At 42.2% G+C, this 23,992-nt stretch overlaps 1 protein-coding gene across 4 annotated transcripts in view; it reads left to right on the top strand.

The window, feature by feature from the left end:
• Positions 1-521: 521 nt before the first annotated feature.
• The window catches only part of foxp4 (forkhead box P4), a 90,170-nt gene continuing 66,699 nt past the window's right edge, over positions 522-23,992 (top strand). For 2 of the 4 annotated variants that reach the window (XM_067504465.1, XM_067504463.1), the window contains exon 1: positions 523-1,181. The gene's annotated coding sequence lies outside the window, so the exon portion shown is untranslated. Of the gene's footprint in view, positions 1,182-6,777; positions 6,797-23,992 lie in introns of those variants that run through there. The other 2 variants (XM_067504467.1, XM_067504464.1) reach the window with 2 other exon arrangements.

Raw genomic sequence — 23,992 nt, 5'->3', positions numbered from 1 at the left:
GTAAGTGTGTAACAGTGAAGCCACTTAAACTGGTTTTGCACTTATGTTTTATTTGTAGAACACCCCATTGATTTGCTCCATGTATATCTTTGTGACATAAATCAATACAGACTATGATGCAGTGTTAAAAAGGAAAATATGTTGTCTGTTAAGTGCAAAGAATTAGGTATGGAGGCTACTTGTGAACTTTTCTTTGTTGTCCAGAGGTCATTTTACAATAATGTTTTATTTACTAGTGAGTATAAATGTATCAGCGAGGTGCAAAAGTGTAGAAATGCCAATTGGTTAAAAGTAGACTCGTTTCTGTTTGGGTTCCGACGGTTTGACGGTTTTGGAACTCAAACTCAGTGCAGGCTAACATCTGTTCCTCTCTGGCTCCACAATAGCACATCTCAGCCGGGATGCAAAGAGAGGTCAAAAGATCAGTGCCTTCCTCTCATCTACACACACACTGTGAGGGAGAGAGAGAGGGAGAGAGAGGCAGAGACAACTCTCGCCGGCTGCTGTTTTCTTATTGTGCTCCACGGCTGTGCGAGGATAGGGCAGGGATGAAAACGCGCACCTGCTTTAGAGGCATTACGGTAGCGCAGCGAACTGTCCTCCTGCAACACACACTCCACACTCGTACACACACACACACAGCCCTGGTGATTCAGCCCCTGATTTTCAGCGAACGAGCAAGCAACAGACGGGATGCCAAAAAGTGAGGACCGGTGGAGAGGTTAAACACGCCGAAAAAGCCTCTTGAATAGACAGCGGAGGAAGCGGACGCAACAGAACAAGACGAGAAGCTGCGCTGTTTCTCCACGGCAACTTGCGCACAGTGTCAGAGTTTTAGCGGCAGTATTGTTCTGACTTCACTCCAGAGGGGCCACTCCGAGGAGAGAGGACGCACACAAAAGGGAAAAAGGAAAGGACTAACGAGCACGCTTTGCCGTTTAAAGTAATGGTCCTGCGGTCTTAGATCCTTGCTTTCTCTGTCTCTCTCTCTCTCTCTCTCTCTCCTCTCAGTTTCTTTACATTTTTTGTTTTGAATATTTTTTTTTTCGTCCCGTCGGCGTGTGTCCCCTTTGTCACCGCGAGAGAGTGGACGCGCCGGGGTTTTGAGGAGCAGAAGCGGGCTGTCCACATGGTTCAACCACTGGCGTGAAAGTTGACTTCTTCAGAAAGCAAGAGAACAGGTTGATGCATTATCTACACTTTCCTTTCCCCCGCTTATCTTACTCACTCTTTCCTCTGTCTGCGCTCACACTGAAACTCTTACACACACCAGACTTTTTCTTATATCAAAAGGTAAAACATCGAACTTCAACTTTGCTCAGCACGTTGTTTGTAAAACTCCTCCAAGTCAGCCCAGTAACACAATAGTGTGTTATCGACTATTATACAGCGGGACACACTCTGAGTTTTCCTCTTTCACACGTTCCTTCGTCCGGGTTTCATTTGAACTTTGAGTCTTTTCTGGACTACTCAATGCGAAACTTGTCCGCCACGTTTTAAAATCCTCTTTGAAGCAGTTGTTTCCATCTTTTCAGTTTCTCCAACAAAAAACAAATCTTTCCACCTCCGTGTTAATATGCACAGTCAAAATCCAGTTTCATTTAGTCGACCTTTATTTTAACGGGATATTACAATTTATTTGGAGTGTAATAATTTCTCAAAGCCTGGTTCCGTGGACGCAGAGGGCCAGCGCTTACAGAAAGCGTCTTTGTCCGACGTCTTCGCTCCTGAGACAACAAAAAGTTTTCCTCACAGGTTAGGACTAACTATGATGTCGGGAGTGGATTTGAATGGAGGCAACAAAGTTTAACTTTGCGTCACTGTTAATAATCCGTGTTAAGGGGACTTGATAATAAACACCGGCACAGGTTATGTGGTGATAATTTTACACAGCCGTCAGAGAATCCTTTGAATGCTTTGTCATGGCTTTCACAGTAAACTCTCAGCAGATTTTACATTGCTTTTTATTTTTGGGGTAATTCAATGCTGTTCCTGATAATTAAACAATAACTTGAAAAATAATAAACGCGTGTTTCACCCCACACCTAAGATAAGAGACCCCTTGTTTTAGGATCGAGAAAAAAAGTCTTTCTTGCAGACCTAGTCCGTGGGTCAGGGGACAATACTTTCTTTTCAAACGATTTTGAAAAGACTTTTGAAAGAGGAACCGTGGCGTGTGACCTCACTGAGTTTGAATGTGTGTGTTGTGTTTTTCATGTATTTTAGCAAATAATACCGGTCTTTAGATGGGTATTGACATTGGTGCGTTGAGGCAAGTTGCTCCTGAATGAGTGTTAATATAATTGTTTTTATTTTAATACCGGCGTGAATGTTATATTTATGAAATCTGTAGCGTAAAAACAATTGCATGATCTCATTGATTGCGTTCAGGTCTTCTAAAATCCGACTGTTTCCAGGAGAATAATACGATGGTCATCCCAACTCATTTAAAGCCAAGAGACAAAATACATTTCGAAAGTGTAGCACAGCCTCTGCGTGACCCATGCTTTTATTCGTTTTGTAGACAGAAGGAGGCCTGCGCCACAATGTCTTTTTCTTAGAATAAAAGAAAAACGTACCGGGCCGGTGTAGTTTTTAATTAACACACCGCAGGGAGAGTAACAATTTTTACTCTTTACGCCACACATTATTTGACACTGCAGCATCGACGTAAGGGGCTTAAAAATAGGTTGACATTGTACTTTTCTCTGTGCCTCCTAAAATCAAACTCTTCCCATAAAATATCAAACATCTGCCGGAATTGTCCCGTATGTCAGATGGACATAGATCCCTCATGATGTGAAGCTGCACACACGAAAAAGGGGGGAAGAAATGAAATGACAATTAATTGCTGTTAGTTGTCTGTCACTGAGAGAAAAGCATACATGGCCGTGTGGGTGCACACCCTGACATGGGCATTATTGCCCCGTGATTGATGGGCGCCGGGGCATTTGGCATAATTAATTTTATTTACTGTGTCCTCTCTCTCCTGTTGTGTCTCCCCTTGTCCTCTATGGTGGCATTTCTGCGACGTGATGACACACTTTTAATTGCACTTTAATAGAAGATCCTGCGGGAATGAAAAAGCTCTTCATCACGTTTTACGACCTTGTCACATTTCTGCTGTCAGACAGGAAAGCAGGTATTTTGTGATGGCTTGAAGATCCTGGTGTAAAGTGTATGCAGAATTAAATTGGAAAGAGGAAACTGGAAAAATTGGAAAAAAAAAACTTTATTTCACCTGTACGAATTACACATGTAAATTTTTGCCTGCAGTTTAATGTTTTGAATAGACAGTGGCATGTACACACCCTGAAGTTAATTTAAATAATCAGATTTAGATTATAATTTTAACATAGGTTATTTTGTTAATTTCAGCCAAGACATAAATGGCTGAATGCATTTTATATCCACACCAGCACCATTGTACATATATAAATTGTATTAAACTAATAACACAGTTATATGCTGGCAGTTAAAGTTCACATACATATTTTCTGTAGCCTATACACGTGGTAATATACCAAAATTGTTTCCTTCTAAATATCTGAAAAACAATTTGACTTTCTTTGTAAAATTATGATTTTTTTATTTATTTTTTACTGCTGGCTCTTGTTTCCTCTGCTTAATTTCAGTGTGGTACAGTGAAGGCTCAGCAGCTGAGATGTCTCAGTTAACACAATGATATTTGAAGTTACAGGTACTGCTTCCAATACTAATTCCAATTCCTAAAACTATACAGTTTAGTTATTTGTGAATTTATATAGAATTACTTCCAAAAATAAATGAAGCTTAGGGAGAACAGTGAGACATAGTGAGAAAAATAGAAAAAAATGTACTTCTACTTTTATTCTAATTGTGCAGCATTTACCAACAGTATAAAATCACTGTTACGTTATTATTTCTGTGTAGTGCTTCCCTTGTTGATAGGCTATTACATCAGTGACAACCGTTTCATGAAAATATAATGGGAGACAATGAAACAAAAGAGTATTTGAGAGGCATAAGTAGTTATTTGGGAAAATAAGAGTTGATGCAGGAAGCCAGAGGTGTCAGAGACAGATTGACTCTCCCTGCTCTCTGTCGGCTATTGTTGTGTCCGTGCCTGTGCGTTTGCCTCAGCATTGCCACTTTTTTTCACCTGACTTGCTTCAACACTTTTCCGTCTTTGCCCTTTTTCTGCTCTCAGCAGTCAGGTCTTTTCCATGTCTTGTTTTGTTTTATTGTAGATAAAAGTTGCTCACGTGCTTCAATTAAAAAAAAAAAAAAAAAAGGTTCTGAATCTGTTCTTGCCAGATATTTGTTTCTGTTCTGGTAACGGACACTATACTTAAATGATGATTTTTAGCTGTGTCCCATGTATGTCACTGTGTACCAGAATGTGACTTGAGCCATGTATGACACCGTCTAGAGACAGACATTAATGGCCATGAATCTCATGTGCTCTAAAACCCCTTCAGCAGGATTAAAAGCCACCAACATGATTGTGTTAGTCCATAAACTCACTCAGAGAGTCCTTACCTCCAGCATGAGCGCGTGTGAATGTATGTGTGGAAGAGTTTATGTATTTGAGTGCGGGAGTGTGTGTATACGAGAGTGCCTTTTTCTCAATTCACCTGTCCTGCTTGAGTGAAAATGGGCAGTATTTGAAGTTTTAAATGTCCTGTGCGTCGGTAGCATGGATGGCTCAGCTGTCCATCTCTCCATCTCTCCCTGTCTCTTCATTAAAGCCCTCCTGCTATCCCAAACCCACAAGTCTGAGTGGGCTTTTGGCTCCAAAGTGATGGTGAAGAGCACCCGTATACGACACTGCTATACATGTATAGTTTGACCCGTGATAGATACTCACAGGTTTACTTCTATTGCAGCACTTAGTGCATTACCTGCTTAAAAGCTGAAATGGTTAAAATTGCAATATTCTTTAGATGGGGTTTGAGAAAAGCAAAAAATAAAAAATTAAAATTAAAAAGGGCAAAAAATCTGCTCAGAGAGCAAAAAGATGTTTTAAATGGAATTATTTCAAGTGCTGGTCTTGAAGCTGCTGGTTTTCCAGGGTGTGCACATTTGTACTGAAAATGTGTGTTGGGCTTTTTAAATGTGGAAACACTATAAGATTACATATTCTACAGGTTGTGCAATTGTATGTTAAAATGAAACAAATTTATTATAGTGTATTATTTTTATGGAATGAAATTGTTCCTTTCAGTGATACTAAAATATGGAAAGAAAATATTCAAATGTAATAACACATGTTATCCATTATCAATTATGGCTTGTTATCTCCTTCAAAAATTGTTAATGAAATGTAATTGAAAAGAATGGATTAAATGAAAGCGTTATTGTAAGTGGAAGAATGTTCTGGTTGCGCATTGAAGTGATTGACTGCACAGTGAAACTGCCGCCACATTGCTTTAGTCTGAGGCCTGATTATACATGTGGTTCTAATTGAACCTGTTATTTAGGCAATGTTGAGGCCCGAATACTTGTGTGAGTGTGTGCCGTATATCCGTCCGTCTATCCATGTGTGTGTATAATAAATCCCGCACATTTTTCAAAGCTGATATGGGTTTTTTGATGGGCAGGAGGACAGTGTCAAACAAGGAAGTTGCAAAACACAGCAGAAGAGGAAACTGGCAGGTCCCCGTAACTGTCTTTAGGAAGCTGACCACCTGTGAGAAAGAGCACTGTTCTCTTGTTGCTCTTCTTTTTGCCGTTTGTGTCTTTTGAATGAGTTGTCATTGTGTATTTGGTGACAGGAGGCCTGCTTTCAGTCGCGTCATACTTCTCTAAAATATACACACTTTTCTCTCTCTTACTGATAAGGTAATCTTTTGCCTGACACAGTGGTTTAGCTGGTGGTCATTAACATGTCTGTGCGTTTCAAAAGAGTTTCCCTGTGTGTGAGAGAGGTAGCTGGAGGCAGGCTGACTCCGAGATGTTTCTCCAGCTCCATAGAGCACAGGCCCATTAACAGCTGATGGATGGGGGAAGGAGTGACCCAATAGCTCAGAGCGGAAGAGAATGTTTCCTATGGGCAGGAGGGGAAAGGAAAGCAAGAGAGGGGCAAATGGAGAGATAGAACCTGTGAGTGAAAGGCTGCATGAAGCGAGGGAAACAGAAGTGCAGGGTTTTGGGCGTGGGTCATTATAGCCGAGGAAGCATTAGATCAGCCTCTCCAGAGTGTGCTTGGCACCTGAGGCTATGGCTGGAGCAGAGCTTGAAAGAGAGGGCCGTGGAGTCTGAAGGAATGAGAGCACGCTATGAAATAAGGCAGGTGGAGTTATCAACTTTGATTTTAGAGGCAGAGAGACAGAGTCACAGAGGATCGTGGGGTCAGTGGCACAGCCGGAGATGGTCAGTGAGAGCAGAGAAATACACATGCAGGGGTTGCATGTAGAGACTGAGAGGACGCCTGTTGTGTTCAAGTAGAGCATCTTCATGAAAAAGCTCTCATCGGTCATTGTGTCCCCTGCTAACTCTGCATTGCTCCTGACAGCTGTATTTGCGCTATGGATTTTCCTTCACTCTGTCCCGTCTCCCCTTCCTTTTCCCCTGCCTCTCTCTCTCAGTAGTCAGCTCCCCTCCTCTCCATCGCCTCCACCCTATGACCTTTTGTAAGCACTTCATCAGAGAGCCGTTGGTGTTTTCTAAAGCACTGCGACAAACTGACAGGGCAGCCGTCAATCGAGCGGGGAACTGTGGGAGAAGATCAGTAGAAAACGTCGCGCAGAACAACAATGTGACTAAACTTTCTGCAGCACTGCTCTAATGTGTATTGAAAGGATGGCTATGAAGGGTAGGTGACAGCTGTGAAGCGCAAGACTAAAATACCATGGATACATACACACACGCGCACATATTTCATAAACCATCTGACTGTAGAGAACTTTTACAAAGGTCTTGAATGCTCGTTTGTCCACGATGCTGCGTTGGTAAAATCTCCCGAGCAGACGAGTGAATGCTCTAATAAAATGCTGATATTCCCAGAAGAGGAGGAGCGCACAGGGAATCACTTGCAGGTCCATAAACTCAACTGCCGCCTGACTGAACTCAAATCTTATGACTTCGTGATGCAAAAATAATACCTAACCTCTGTCGTCTTTATTTCTTTTTTTTTTTATCAGTTTGCTTATTGGCTTTGTAGCTGATTTAGATGTACAGTAGCTCAGCTTTTACTTTGTTTGTGATTTACATGAGGATAATTGAACTGCTTTAACCGGGATGACTGTATGTTACCATATGATGATAAGAAATTAGTAATGCAGCATTTCTCCTTGTCCCCGGTCCTTGCCATTATGAACCAGTAAAGTAATAGCTATTTAAATGCATCTCATTATGTTTTCTAATCCGTAAAGTATCGAGATGTTGGCTATCGCAGGCAAAATTGAGGCTGGAGCACAGGCGTGCACTGCTCTTTTAGGCATTAGTATTTGTGGTATTAGTTCCGGGGGACATGGGGTGCATACTTAAGCTATTAGCATGTGAGGCGTCGTGGGATGATCCATCCCATGACAGGACGAGCTGTGAACGAGTGTTAAACCAAATCACAATAGGCTGCCTGGGCTGGCGGATTGACAGAGCGCGCTCTCACCACTTGCTTGGGCCGCCCTTCCTTCCTCCTTTGATACTCTCCACCTCATGGAAAGATTTGTTAATGTTGGAAAGGGAATTAAGTTTTCAGAAGTGGCACATGGGCATATTCTGAGGACTTATTTAGAGGTAAAAACATGATAAATATGATCTGGTCTGTAGCAGGGACTACTCTTTGCTCTCAGCGTCCCTCTCAGCTTCTGTTTTCATCGTCCTCCTTTTCTTCTTCCTTGTGCTTTCCTGTGGTTCTTAAGGTGAAACAACGGTACAGGCATTGCCCAGTGGGGTGCGGCCTCTATGGCTTCCATAATGCCCTTTCAGAGAGGGGAGAGAAGAGGGAAAACGTAGCGTCTGCTAGAGTCACTGTCAGGAGTCTTGGCGCTGGTTCACAGACACGAAGGATGCTGTTACGCTCTGCATGCGTGTGCACTTACTGCGAGAGTGTGTGAGCATATGTGTGTGTTTTGTATGCGTGCATGTGCAGCAACAATTAACTGTCAATCAGTGGGCGACCCTCCACCTCTCTCCTCCACGGGTAGAATTCCTCAGGTTTTAAGTTTTGCTTTTTAGACGTGTCAGCGGAGAAGAAAAGCAAACAGGTCCTCACTTTCCCAACTTGTGTGTTTGTTTGAAACATTTCATTTTTTCAGGAGGAACAAGCTCTGTGTCATTATTTTTGTAGGCTGTGTTGTTGAGTAGTTCGTGCTGGTTTATCAGCGGCCGTTGTTTCACCCTGTGGCTGCTTGCTGGCCATTGAAACTCTGTTAGTGTGTATGCACGCACACATGCACGCCTTGTGTGTGGTGGGCATTGTTGACCGAGAGACATCTGCCACTAAATTATTCCCAGCTGTTATCTGAATAATTGTGTAATCCCCCACACTCCCTCCTCTCTTTCCTCGCTCCCTCCTCCCCCTTCTCCTCTTTTCCTCCCTTCTTGCCCCCATATCCCTTCTTACTCCAACTGATGAGATGGAGAGTGATGAGTCTCTTTTTTGGGTGGCACTTTGGGCTTTCTTCAGGAGTGTTTATGAGCTTGTGTGTGTATCTCTGTGGCCCCTGGTCACTGGTCGCTGTCTGACATTGGTAGAAGGCTTCAAGTCCCCCCCCCCAAACAGCTCTTGGGGAAATAAAAGTAGCTTAATCCGGCCAGATCAAGATTGCTGTCCACCACAGCTTTACCAGCCTATGAATTAGAGCCTGCTCTCATGTTCCTGAGGAGAGAGAAGGCAGAGTTAGTGTGTGTGTGTGTGCGTGTGTGTGTGCGTGCGTGCGTGTGTGTGTGTTGTGAGCTGTTGGCCTTTGAAGCTGTGTTAGCTGTTTCCCGGCAGAATACTGGTCAGAGAGTGAGAGGAAAGGAAGGCAGGGAGTGCTGAAAAACAAGAAGAAAAGCAGAAAACTGTGTGAAACAGAGGAGTGCAGACTTTGATTTTAACACACTCATTGTTGAAGGTGAGGTAAATATTTTACATCAGTCTGTATATTATTCAAATATATACAGTAAAAAAAATTATACTTATTGAAAAAAGTTTTTTGTATCATAGTTTTCATTTTCAAGTTCAATGCATTAGTTCAATGCAAGTTTTCAAATGACAAAAAGTCACTATATTTTCTTTTTAACAATTAATTAAAATAAACTTTCCTGGATTAAAAAGGAAAAACATGATGAAATATAGTGCTGTCACGTTCTCACTGTTCCACTGTATCTACAAAGACACAACATAATGTTTTTTTCTTCTTGACAGACATTTTTGGTCAACTTATAACAAGAACTTAAAAGGAATATATTATCAGTCCTTTTTTGTTTAGTTTGCAACAGTCGATTCCTTTTATAGTGCTTTTGTACATTTTAGTACCTCTACCTGCATCAGTGGTCGTACAACTGTTTCATTAAAGATGTTTGTGTGTCATTCATACTTTTACAACACGTGTGCCTGCCATTGCCTTGGCTGTCCTCATTTCTGGTCCGTGGTCGGTCGGAAAGTGTTCTTTTCTCTGCTGGAGCTCCGCTCCTCGCTCACTGTGAAGGACTTAACACACGCTCTTCTTTCCCTCTTATTCTGTTGCACTTTCTTCTGTCCCTCTTCTCTTTACCTCTATCTATACTCTCTTTCTCTCTGCCTCTCTGTGTCATGCCTGTCTCTAATTATCACGGCTCTGTGTTCCTTCAGCCTCTTCATTACACCCAAGCTGTCATCACAGTTTACCTCCGACATTCACTCCCTCTCCTCAGGACCCATTTCAGTTGAAATTATTTATTCTAAATGAGTGAAATGACAAAACTCGATACAAGGTCAATCGATAGCCCTCCCAACTGTCTCCAAGAAGCTCTTTTGTATGTGGGGGGTTAAAATGGCAATGATGGTTTTATATACCACAAAATTAAGCAATTCAAAAAGAGAAGTTTCTGTCTTAAAAAAATATTTAATAGGCTTTGAAAGCAAGCCCATTTCACATAAGAATTACTGTAGTTCATTCTCACACATTTTTAATAACAGTCCTAATTGTTTGTAAACTCGTTGAACCGTGTGTTTCACAGAATCATGTTCAGCGTGACAAAAATGCAACACTATTTTGATGAGTTTTGTAATGAAATTGAATGCACCCTTTTGTCAGCACATGTGCTTGTCATCAGAAAGATTGTGCCAGTGCATTGAAAAGACTGGCAAAAACAACAAATGACAAGAAACTGTTAAACAGATTTCTGCTTTGTATTTCTCCTTTTTTTCAACTTTTCTTTGAAGTATTTACTGTTGAGCATGTAATTGAGCAAACACAGAAATATATTTTTTAAGGACTAAAGACATCTATTGCAAGGTTCAAAGTGAACCACCAAACAACTCAGTAATTAGCAAACACCACTATGCCCATTGTCCCAGTAAAGGTCAGTGCTGCCATATGTAACCTGTAGACCTAATCGACAACGTCTGCTTCCATTGTCTAAAGGCCAGCCAGTAACGGTGCGCGAGCCTCGGAAAGCAGTCAGCATAAGGGGGAAACTGAGGAAGGAATGAAGGACTAAACTAAAAAAAAAAAGAGGACAGAAGGGAGGGTAGGAGTGGCAATGAAACCCTGGCATGCTCCATGTCAGGCAGGCGTACGGTTTCTGGGGGCTTTATGACAAGTTTGCCTGAGAAACTTTGCTGAAGGCTGGGTTCGGTTTGAGCGGCTCCCGCAGGGGTTCACTTACAGAGTGGGTAGAGGTGGGGGTGGAGGAGGTAGTAAGGCAAGTGAGAAAGCAGAGGAAGAGAGTGGAGCAGAGCACCGAGAAAGAAAGAGAGAGCATGCCGACACAGTCGCTTGTCGTTGCAGGGCACAGGCCCTTAGTGTCTGATCTACGAAAAACAACTCTTAACTCAAGCCCCCTCCTTTTCCCTCCCCCTCTTCTCTCCATCCTTTTTCTCGCGTTCCCTCCATCCTCTTTCTTGTCGCTGTGCCTCTGTCCATCTCTTAGCTTTTGACAGCTATGCGCTGTAGTTTTAGTACTGGTTATTAACATACACTATTGTTACAGTGGCCAGATCTATTCGGTGGTAATGAGGAAATGGAGCCTGTGGTGTATAGTAACTTGTTTGACCTCTGGTGACAGGGTCAAGTTCAACCAGAGGAGGTGTAATTCTCCCACTCCTCAGCCCAAACACATGACCGCTCCCTGGGGGTAATATGCTGGGGGGGGGAGCCCTCTTCATCCCAAATTTGAATCTCTCATCCCTTCTCCATCCTCTCCCTCGTCCCCTCTCTTCCCACAGGGTTAATTGAAGGGGAAATTGATAGTTCTGTGCAGTAATTGTGGCTTTGAGAATTCTCTGTCTCCCATGGAGAAAGAAGAGGGCAGCTGTACCACAGACTGACGTTTTGTAAGAGGAAAAAGAGAGAAAAACACAGGGAGAGAGGCACATGGAAAAGCAAATAGAAGCCCCCACACCTCCTCCACCGCTCCCTCTGGGGTGGGGGTTTGATTGGTTGATGAGGGAGTGTGTTGATTGGCTGATGACGAGCTGAGATTTCTGCGTAACTTTACTAGCTGGGCTCTAATAATCATTCAGTTCATTATCCAATCAGAGCGACCATCCTGCACTGTATCTTCAATGATTCTCCTTTTAATTTTAATTTTGAACTCCCTCCCTCCTTCTCTAATCCTCCCATACATCCCTGAGGAGTCGCGGATGGACAGATGAGTGGAGTGCACTGTATCAGTTCGGTTCTGCTCTGCTGCTCGCTGAAGTAGTGAGAGACAAACTTATATTCCACTGAAGCCAGTGCTGGATGGACTCTCTGCTTCCTTCTCTCCTTCAAGAGTGGCTTTTCTTTCCCAGGGGCAGAGCTTTATAATTAGTCTTCTTCCAGAAATAGAAAACTAGATTTCTGAGGTGAACTCACCCTATGATGTGTCATTTTTAAAGATGCAAATTTGAATTAATATGGAGCCAAGTGAAATCTATTGTATATATCTCAGGAAAATAAATTTTCACCACCACCTGCGACATAGTAATTCATGTTTATAATTTACAAAATTATTGCAGGAAATATGAAAAGTTAGTAAACTAACTGACTGAGCCATACCAGTTTTAGGTCAGAGAAATATTGTTCCTGCAATAGCAGCAAGTCTTGTTTTTGCTGCTGGCTTATTGTTTAGTCTTAGCTCAGGCCACACCAAGGTTGTCACCCCAGCAACGTGTATGTGTGTGTTGTCTTTAGATTATTACATTTTGTGCATTGTGTACTAAAATTTGTCACTGTATTCGTTTCTCTATTTGACTTTATCTCTGCCAGCGGCTCCGTTTTCTGCCCTGTTTTTCCCACCTCTTGTTTCCCCCTTTCAGCTCGCCCCCCGACACCCCTCTGCTTCTCCCCTCTGCTCTCCTTTTCTTTTCCTCTCTGCCCCTCCCCTCTCCTTTCGCTTCCTCTGTCCGTTAATGAGAATGTGTTAACGAGAAAGAAAGATCTATTGGGTATAGCACAATTTATCAGAAAGGCAGAGGTTTGGGGGGAAAAAAAGCGGCAGGCCCTTCAAAGAAGTCCTATTCTTGTGGTTGTGAATGTTTGATGAGACAGTGAAAAGTTCCCCCTCTAACGTCATGGTGTCTGAACAGAAGAGAACAGAACCGTTCTAATCATGCCGCACAGAAAAAAATGACTTCCAACCTGATTTAATTAACTGATAAGAAACGGCTTCAAATTAATTTTTCAAGGATGTTAGATTTTGATTAAGAAACTCCTAAAAGAAATAGACGAATAATCAATTTTTTAATCAACTTACTCAAATGGTAACTGGTTAATATGATAATTCTAGCAATTAGGGCAAATATTGTCGAGCAGCAGTTTCTATGCATCCTGTTAAAGGAATTATAATATCTTTACATCTAATTATCATGCTTATTTAATTTTTTTTGTGTGGCTACCTCTCAATTTTACCATTCGTTTTTTCATCTGCCATTATAGGGATAATGAAATGAGAAGTTGGAAAGTGAAATAAGATGAAACTTTTATGAGCGCCAACCTGAATGGGGCTTTTCACACACCCTGATTGGATAGATACTTAGGAAAAGGGAAGGCAAGTTGTTGAGAATGACATTTTTTCAGCTGGTTTTACATGCAAAGCTGAGATGGATCTTTAGATGGATGATTCTATTATTTCGTCAGCAGATTAAAGTAGCTAATAGCTCCTGGCTTCTCTGTGTGGCCTCTCTCTTATTCATAAGCAGGTAGGCCCGGCTATAAATATGCTCACCGTTTCTAATCCACAAGTTTTAAATATTCTACTCAGTGAGAAAAGAGGAAAAACAGATTTGGGTTTGGTTGAAGGAAAGACTCAGCAGTTCACCTGCTATTTGCCATAAATTGTATGTGTGTGTGTGTTTCTCTAACTGGAAACACACTCTCTAACTGTTTCTCTACCTGTTAAAGGTGAGGGGGGTAGTAGGGTGAAAAAGCTGCCAGAGGGTCTGAGGCTTTAGTAGAGCAACCAAGAGACCGAGTTCTTTACTTCAAAGAAGGCTTGGACAAACTAAACCTCGCTTACATAGCACTGCAACACTCTCACACACACACACACTCCACATTTGCATGTGGTGGCTCTTTTGCCTCTCATGAGATGAATATCCATCGCCTCTCACACTCGTCTCTGTAGCCCTGGCTCCCTCTATGCTGAACATCAGTGGAGTCGTGCGTTCAGAGGGAAATATTGACAAAGCATTTAGAGAGATGGAACGGTTCCATTAATTATATGCTGCTCTTATGATGCATGATGTTTTTGTGTGGCTGCTTACTACACAGCACCTGCACACATACACTGATCGGCTGAATAGGTATTCCTGGCACAAACCCCTGTATTGAGCGTACATATTCAATTAGCAAAACTCATTAGCAAAACTTGGCATTTGTTGTTGTTTTTTTCCCTCCTTGCGTAGAATTAATGGTTTTGATATGCTAATTAGCGGGTAATTTAATTTCAAAAGGCCTCAATTAACAGCAGCGTTGTGGACATGAGGAAGTTAAGCAGCATAATCTAATTTGCATTAGTAACGAGCAGGGAGTAATTAGTCTCTAATTAGCCACTTCAGACAGCACTTGTGTTTACTTTCCTAATGAAGTGGAGAAGCTTTTTTTCTTACAGGAAAGCCTGTGTGTATGTGTGTTTATGACAGAGCAAGCATATGAGTGTGTGTGTGTGTGTGTTTGTGTGTGTGTATGTGTGTTTGTCTGGTTTGGGGGTGAAGGTGGTGGTGGTGGGGGTTTGACAGGCACCAGAGGCAGAGTGGCATATGGCTTACGGCTTGGCTCCAGTTACACACATGGGCACCCCCCCCCCTCACATACACACAAACAAACACTGCCACACACACAAACACTCGTGGAGGTCAGACCCTGCTGTCTTATGTGATTGGGCATGCACTCACAGTTGTTTTCAATCCACTGAAACATCTTTCTGAGCTTACTTACACATGCCACGAGGGACTGATTGTGTGTGTTTGAGGGGTTTTTATCTTGATAGTTTTTCCCTCTGGTATTTTTTTATTTTATTATTTTTTTTGTTGTTGCAATAGCTTGCAATTTTTTCAGATTTCCTTTTTTGTATATCCAGGCATTTGTTCATATTCTGTCATATTCTTTTTTCTATTTTTTTAATCATGACGTTACAAACTGTGGTTTTTGGCCAGTCAAATGCAGGGGTTATTTCTGGGAGACGGTTGCCTGTGTTGACAACGTAGCAAAATAGAGAAAGACAAAATGGATAAACAGACAGCCCAAACTGTGTCTTTTATTTTTTTTTTTTTTTTTGTATTGCTATCTGCTAAACAATCTGGGGATATGTCTTAAGTGAGGAAAATACTGAACATATTCAAAACAACTTTTTCATGGACGAGTGTTCCAACAGTTTGAACTTTTCCATTCTCTGCCGTGTCAAAAACAAGTTGAAAACAACAGGCTTCCTCCTGACCTTTTTTTTAGGAAGGGAGCTGTGTTGGAGGGGCTTGCAGGGGGAGCAACACGGTTGGATTTTTTTTGGGGGGGGAGCAGCTGCCCTATTAGCCCAAATCTGTTGTTGAGAGGAGATGGGAAGAGGATGGTGAAACACCCCAGAATTTCCACAAAGGAGAGCACACACGCTTTTTTTATTGGTGTGCAACAAAAGCCCTGTGCTGAGATTATGCCACAGATTAATGTATGTTTAACACCTACCGCATCTATGGGTGCAGATCCTGGCTTATTTTTACCCATAAATCAATGCATAGGAGAGAAGATACCATGGGGTCCCCATTAACTGACAGCAATTCTGATGGGAGGGCGTTTTCTAAAAGCTTTTCCCCAGCCTTCCGTGGGAATAATAAGTGAGGTCAGAAAGCTTGGTGACTTCCTGCTGCAACGAGCAGGGTCAGAGCACTGGTTGGCAGAAACAGTCAGCACTCAGCAGACATGATTTGGGAGACACACACACACACACACAAACACTGAGCGAGCGTCAACCAATACAATACTTTGTAGATTTACACACACCAAGAGCAGAAGCTGGAAAGAATTTAATAAATTTAATGAATGAAAATGTTACAGTGATTATGAGCCTGTTTCCCATACTGACCTCTACAATTACACACCGATTTATAGGCACAAACATCCATGTAGATGCACATACACACTCACAAACACTCACACATGCACATCCATAAATAGGCAACTGATTTAAAATGAGCTGACCTGTGTGTTGGCCTTGCTCTCAGATAGGCTCACACCCCCGCCAGGATGCATAAATCACAATGGACATGCATATGCATGAGCATCTGAGGAGGTGGGATAAGTGTGCGTCTGTGTGTGTGTATGTGTGTGTGAACATCAGCCAGCAGCAGCGTTTGTATTGATCACTGAGGCTTAGTTAAGTGCCTTTTATTTCATTGAGTTAAAGTTAAGGGCCGTGGACAGGCCTCTCTCCAGCGTGTGTTGCTTTTGAATGGAGAGAAAGCAAGAAAGAACGTAAAATGAAGAGAAAGAACTCTTAACTGTTCTTTTTTTCTTCTTTTTAGTGGCATCCAGGGATAGCACATCACATTAATGGAACTGAGATGACGTTTCACGTCTCTTCTCTCTTTGGAAGAAGTGGTTTTTGTGTTGGACCTTTGCCTGGTGTGTGTGTGTATGATGTGAGCTGCTTTAACCTCCTCTTGTTTTATGGACTTATACATGGCTCTGGATCTCACTGCTGCTAGATTAATTTACACACCACTCACACATGCTTGCCAAATCTCCCCTGTCTTCTCTTCTCTCTCTCCTTCTCTCTGAAGACAGAGCAGAAATTGCCTGGTGAGGTAAATAAATTACTTCCATCGATTGCTGTAGTTGCAGAGTGACTTTATCACAGTTTGACTTGTCCAGATACGGATCAGCGTGTGATAGCTTGCGGTTTTTATAATGTGCCACTGTTTCTGTGTGGGGGACTTAGTTTACATGTGCTCGTCTGTGTGTGTCGGTGTGTTTGTGTAAGTGAGGGTGTGTTGGCTGCAAAAATCAATGTAAAATCTATGTGATGGGTATCTCAACATATTAAAAGCCATAGCAAGAGCTACAATATTCACAAGATGTATTCCTAAATGAAACAGGCAACCATGAGCATATTGAAAAGCAGCAGAATTAGGTTCTTGTTATTATAGTGTCACATCTTACATTCACCTTGTGGCTATCTAGGTTGTTGGCTGATTGAGTTTATTACTATCGGGTTATCCATCAGCATTGGTCAGTGATAGGAGCTGCAGATACAGGTAGGTGACATTTTAACAAAGCTCACACTGATACCTGAGTCTATGATATACAAAACATGTATGTTGTGTGTACGTGTGAACACAGCAATGTGAGTAAAAACAATGTGTGCACCTTAAATCACATGCTCCTAGTGTCACTTTATGGAAAGAGGTTGAAAGTTCACCAAAAAGTGTCCATGTGTCAAGGTTTTTCTGTGTGTAGCAGTCTGAGACACATGCTGTTTCAATAGACGCTGCGCTGACGTTACTGCTAAGGCCAACAAGCCACTGTTAAAAAGAAAGGATTTGGAAAAAGAGCAAGAAACAGCCTCATCTGTTTGCATTAAACAGAGTGGAAGAACTGACCAGTGAAGGAGCAAATGAGCAGCAGACGGCTAAAAGATATCTGCTTCTCTTATTTAGCTTTTTTCCTCATTGAGACTTTTGTCTCTAAGTGCATCTATTAACTAACACAACTCCAGTTCTGCGACGTAAGTCTACTACAATATATCTTTTAAATATAGAGACAAGTCACAAGTCCACAAGAAAAGTAGCAGAAGAACGAAGCAGAAATATGAAACAAAAACAGTGAGATCCCAAGTAGATTGTATAGTCTGTGTATATATTGTATGTATATAAGAGAATTCCTCATGGTTTTCTGACTGGTCCACCCATCATCTACACTCTCTGGTTCTTTTCTGCATCAGATCCTCCTGATTCAAGAATTAATTAGGCAGTGCAGTTGCGTCAGGGTTGGGATTTTGGGTTTGTTCGCTCGCTATTTTAGTTGCTAATTACTGAGGGGGAGAGTGTTAATTGGAATTCTCTTAGATAATGTGAACTCCTCTTCCCCTTTTCTCCCTGCCTCCACTAGACTTTAATAGAAAACCACAGCACTTAATAGACTCTTCATCTCACTCTCACCTTATTTTTATTATTTTGATGTTGCTGAGCATAGCTCAGCTAATGTCTTTGGAGGAAGGTGTTTGTGGTCAAGCGCAGGCGCCTCACAGATAGATGATTGTGGGTTCACGTCCCCAGCTGACCATGTCCTTTCTGTGTGGAGTTTGCAAGTTGGCCCAGTGCTTGAGTGGGTTACCTATGGGTGATCTGATTTCCTCATTAGACCTGTCCAGGGTCGATTCCCCCTCTCGCGACCACAGGATTTGTGGTTACAGATAATGGATGGATGGATGTTTGTGGTCACGTTGGTGCTGTTTATGACTGTGTTTACATGCACTTAAGAAACCCAATTACCAAAAATCTGTGTATACATGCAGCAGAAATTCATCTAATTTCTCCTCCACTTGAGACTTATTTTAGAAGCCTTGGCCGCATAGTGACAGAAAACGCTGCTTTCTTACTTTCCTTTAAAAATGAGGTGGCATCATCCCATTAATGATCTTGCCTTTTTTTCAACCTTTTACGCAGCTGCATGTTCCTGTCTGCAGCATTTTGTTACTCACATGCACAGTTGGAGAAAGCTTATTAAAAACCTGGTTACATGTATACATGGCAAAGAAATCATCAACAGAAATCTACCTGGGGAGGTCAGGTTTCCCTATTCTCCGACCCAGATTTTGAAAACTAGCATTCCAATTTACATAACAGTTAAGAAATCGTTTTTCCTGAGAAAGCCAACTGTAACCTGGTTACTTAAGGCTATGTAAACACACTACATATGTGGAGTATACTTTGTAGAGTGAGCCTTGTTCAGAGAAAGTGACATCGTAATCCTCCCAGACTTCAGGATATTGACGCCTTTTCTGTCACTGACAAGTTGTCTGTTACCTTTCACAGGCCTAAAAATGATACACACACCCAACACCGCATCATAGAGAGAGAGGAATGAGCAAAAAGCGGGAGGTTATATTTTTAAAAAACTTAAAAAGAGCAGTAGCTGATAGAAAGATGCATCACAAATGCATCATTAATGTTCATTGCATTTAAATTCTTTAAAATATAAGCAATAAAAAACATAATTTTGATAAAAACTGTATCAGGGGCTTATTCAGTCTTTTTATTAATTTATTTTATGCTTAACTTTTGTTGCTCGGATAATGAACAAAACTGGCCTAACCTGCATTTTGACTTCGCACTTTCTCCATAGCCTGGGGCACTGAAATGCTAATTCAGTGGTGCGTAAGTAGGGGGATAAGAACACAAAAAAGTTATTTTAATTTTAAAGAGTGTTTGAAATGAAACAATAGTTGCATTTAGATGTTGTTATAATTGGAGCGAATGGCTGACTAGATAAACAGGCTTCAGTTTCTGGCGTAGGAGCACACACTTGGGGGTCTTTTCATATCTGTGCTCTGTTTAAAAATTAAACTCCTAACCAGCATAAAGCAGAGAACAAAATTAATATACAGTGAGGAAAGACTAATCAGAGATCTGTGGTTTCATTGTAATTCCTCTGTCATGACTAAACTGTGACAAAAAAATATTTAACATCTTTACCTCTGCTCAGCCACTCATAAAAGCTTGGTGCACACACAGAAGAGCGTACAGTTTTTTAATATCACTGCTTGTATATTCTAATCCTGACACCACTTGAAATATAATTCCTTCCCCCATTTTAAATCACGGATGTGAAATTGCATTAAGGCAAGAGTGTGCGGGTGTGAAAGTAGGAATGTTAAATGGACATATGAATGCAGGGGTGAATCCTAACCTATTAAGTACTTTCCTTATTATTTCTGAAAGTGGAGCGTGATAATTAGTTTGGTAGAAATCCTATAGCGGGGTGGAGGTACGGGTCTCAATAGTTGAGCCAAATTAATTTCTTCCGTCACCTTGAGCATACGTTCCTCTTAATAGGTTTAATTTATTTCACGGTGATTATCTTTTTTTTTAAATGGCCTGGCTGTGATGCACATATTCACAGCAAAATCCTCTTCAACCTTCTGCACATGTGAATGGTGCATTCATACCTAAATATGATATAGCTGCACAGCGTCATTACTTCTTGGCTCCTGAGTCTGTGATCTGAGAGATGGCACTGTGCCGTTTTCCCAGGGGTTTCTGCTGCAGCGGCCCAGTTGTCATGTGATCCATGTGTCTGGCTAAGCGCTCTGCTTTTCTCAGGAGTCGCTCCAAGTCTTTTTAGTCCTAAAAGTTAACAATCATTCCTGATGTTAAATCCATCAGAAACCTCTGTGTGCCACGAGGTTGCTTTAATAATCTCCCCAGTGACTCTGTGTGTGTGTGTGTGTGTGTGTGTGTGTGTGTGTGTGTGTGTGTGTATGCATGCATGCACTGAGGTTAGGGTGGGCCATGGGAAAGTGGCATACCTGAGCAGATTAGTATGATCTCAAGGACACTTTGTGTGGGGCAACATTCAGACGCCGTCTTGCAAATTCAAAGTACTTTGCCATCTTGAAGCACTTCAGACAACCTGGACCTTCTACAATACTGTCCAAAACAAGTCACTGTGAGCGCGTTAATTTTCAGCATACCTCAAGTGTTTGCCTGTGCATGTGAGTGTGTGTTAACCCCTCGCCTAAGTTTATGATAAATGGTCCGCATATATATAGCGCTTTTCTGCCTTACTGTTACCCGAAGTGCCAATAAGGCTGCTATACAGCTGACCTGCACTCACTGGGAGCACCTAAGTTTGGGTTCAGTGTCTTGCTTAAGGACACTTTAACATGTGACAGAAAGAGCTGGGAATCAAACCCAACAACCCTGGGACTGTTGGGTCACTGCTCTACCTCTGCATGGCTTGTTTGTTTATGATCTAGCAGGGATCACTCTAGATGCCCTGTTTGGTATCAGCGAACACTGGTACATTACACACAATCACTGAAATAACCTACAGACTGTGTGTGTGTGCTTGTTCCCTGTTGACGTCATCTTAAAAAGATGTTCTTAATGTCAGCTGTGATTAAGCTGAATGAAATCCAACTGTTTGTGTTTTTGTCATTTAGGGGGAGTAAAATGGAAATGCAGCTGTTTTTGTGTGTGTCCGTGTGTGTGTGTGTGCCTGTGAACGCACATGAATGCTTGTGCGAAAATTGATGTGTTGCATGGTTGCATGTGGCAGTGAGTGCGTAAGAGTGGTTGTTAGCTGGTAAACAGTAAGGACAGTGCAAAGCGAAGCTGATGCTCAAAGTCTCAGTTTTCAGTGGAGCAGCTGCAGTAAGGGAAGCTTGATGGTACAAAACTCAGATGGAGAAGCTGTAGTCTACCAATTAGTGAACCAGATGTTAGTTATTGTTGGACCAGGATTATGGCAATAACTGCAGTTGGCCAACCGTTATGAGTATGTGTGTGTAAGTGAACTAACTCCACTGTGATAGATTTTAAACAATCTTCTTTTGGGACTTTCTGTAATACTCCTCTGGCACCTGCAGTGTTTTCCAGAATTCAATGCCTCTCTTTTTCTGTGTAGTTTTTCAGCATTTTGGAAATGTAAACACTTCTAAAATACATCCAGATGTTACCAGCTGTGCTCCGCCACCACAAACACTGGGCAGGGAGTGTGTGTGTGTGTGTGTGTGTGTGGGTGGGTGGGTGGGTGGGTGGGTGTGCGTGCGTGCGTGTGTGTGTGTCTGTGTGTGTGTGTGCGCATCTCAAATACTCCTTTCCCTACTATTCACTCTCAGAAAGAAAAAAAGGTACTTGTATATCTGCTTCTTTGTCTGAGTATGAGCAGGCTTTCAAATATGGTGTGTGTGAGAGAGAGTGTGTGAGTGTGCTGAATAAGTCTATTGTAGTTGTTAAAAGCTGCTGCAGGCCAGCATTGTCTGACGTAATCTATTAAATGCAAAAAAGTCATATCTGATGCAGGGTGACAAAGACAGCGATTTTTATAAAAAATTGACCTTATGTATGCCCCATTATCTCTCTCTCAGTCTCTCCTCTCATTCTGACACACACACACACACACACACACACACACACACACACACACACAGTTGTACACATACTCACATAAAGCAAAACTAGCATTTTTATGGCAAAACTCCATTTAGATTTGACATTAAAAGAGATTGGCATGAGTTCAACCACTCTGTGTAGGCGAAGTTGAGAAAGGTGCAATTGTGAGGTGAATGGTGTTAATGTTTGTTTACCAAATGCCCTTTACTACATGTAAGCACACACACCCACACACACATACACACAGTTACCTGGGCAGAGTTCTAATTAGCACATGTACTTACTTTCCACCGTGATATGATATTATTACCAGTATTACTTGTTTAGTTTTTTTACTCTCACGCATGCTCACATACACACACTTTTTAACATGTGAGCAAATATAAATGTCATAGTGTTTCAGATATTTGAGTGTACTTTATATAGTACAGTGTGTGCATGTGTGTGTGTATGGGTGTACGTTTTGACCGTGTATTTGTTTATCCACAATGACCATGCTGAAACCTTGTTCCTTGGGGAGTAATTACAGAAGAGGGTTTCTGGCTGTTTTCTCTAATTAGTTTGAATATGAAGAGAAATTGTGGAACTTCAGTTACCATGAGTACTCACACACACACACACACACACACACACACACACACACACACACGCTCACACACACACACACACACACACGCACACACACACACACACACACAGAGGCTGTGTGTAAGGCAGATGTCCGGACGTGTGCAGGGCTTAGGCTGATGCCATAGCTTTAGCCTGGAGGTATGTGGGTTACTTCTTCAGCCACAGGTCTATTTCAGCCCCTCCATCTCTATATACATACACACTGTGCATGTGTGTGTGTGTTTCTCCCATTGACCAGCATCTGGCCTGAACCTCCTTCAGTCCTTCAATCCAAACTACAGGTTGTTTGTTTGGGTTCGCCCTTACAAACACACCATTAGGTTTGCTCTCTGTACTAAGCACTATTTCTAGCTCTGGCTTCAGCTTAGGTCAGGCCTGCTGCCTGACTCACTGGAGGTCCCTGCAGGCAAACCTCACTCTTACCAGAACCCAGGAAGATCCGAACCACAGCGCACCGCCCAGCCACCAAAGTGAAACTCTAGCCTGCTTCAACTAGGCTCAACCAACAGCCCAAAATGTCAGGTGGAGGGTTTTAGTGTGTGTCCTACAGCATGTCTTTTCTGTTCAACAGTCAGTGTGTTGTGATGCAACAAGTACACCTTTTCTGCAAACAAACAGGTATGGGCAAGAAAAAAGTCCTGATTCTTGTGACTCACACTCAGATGATGAAAAAGGATTGAGGAATGAAAGATGAAAAGAAAAGAAATAGAGACTAAGAGGCAGCAAGGAGCGAAAGGAAAAAAACAAAGGTGATTTGGACAAAAGCAGTATTGTATCATTGAAATGACTTGTGAGTTGAAAGCCTTAAAAGTTCTCCCCAGAGCCAGGTCATAAAGCCCAGAGACGGGCTTGGCAGCCGAGGCCAAAGCCAGAAAGGCCTGGCAGTCGAGCTTAGAGAGCTTCCAGTAATAGGAGATGTAAAAATCAATTTGCCGTGAATAAGGTAAACAATCGGAAATGACAAATATGCAGGCTCTTTCCATTCCTCTTTTTTCAACTCTTGCTATTTTCACTGTTATTAAAGAAGACAATTGTGGGGGCGAGGTGAATGACTAGTCAGGAGTCGTGGGGGGGGATCCCAGCAATGTTCTGGGGGAGAGAGAAAGATTTTCACCCTTTTTTACCATCTGAAACAGTGAAGCTGGACTTGGGTCAGCAGTAGAAACAGATAGACTGCATATTAGCACCTTTGTTGTTAACACACCCAGATGTGCACACAAGACAGTAGTCCTGAACGAAGAGGTGAAGGCCAGTACAATCATGTAGATGTAGAAATGGGGCTGACAGAGAGAGATTGGAGAGTAGGGGTGAATCCTTGGGGTCTTATTTGGTGGTTAGGGGCCCTAGATTCCCCAGTGGAGACCTCCATTAGTGGAACGATCTAAGCCTGGGGGAGCCTGTACAGTGGAGGGCCTTCAAGGCAGGGGCCAGTCTTTTTAGCAGCAGTTTGTCTGCATTGCTCATAACATTGATCCAGTGTTGAGCTGCATCTGCTGGAAAGCTCTTTGGTACTGAATAGACCAAGCAGCAGTGTATTGATAAGACAGAGTGGACCAGTGGAGAACCCTGCACCCTGTTGGTCACTTGGTTAAGACAGACAGTTCTTGCTCAATACACTTCCCCCACAGTCGCTTTATGACGAGTTAAATCTGTCTGTGTGTG

This window comes from Channa argus, chromosome 5, assembly GCF_033026475.1.
Source record: "Channa argus isolate prfri chromosome 5, Channa argus male v1.0, whole genome shotgun sequence".
Taxonomy (NCBI): Eukaryota; Metazoa; Chordata; class Actinopteri; order Anabantiformes; family Channidae; genus Channa; species Channa argus.
This window is presented reverse-complemented; position numbering and strand designations above follow the sequence as displayed.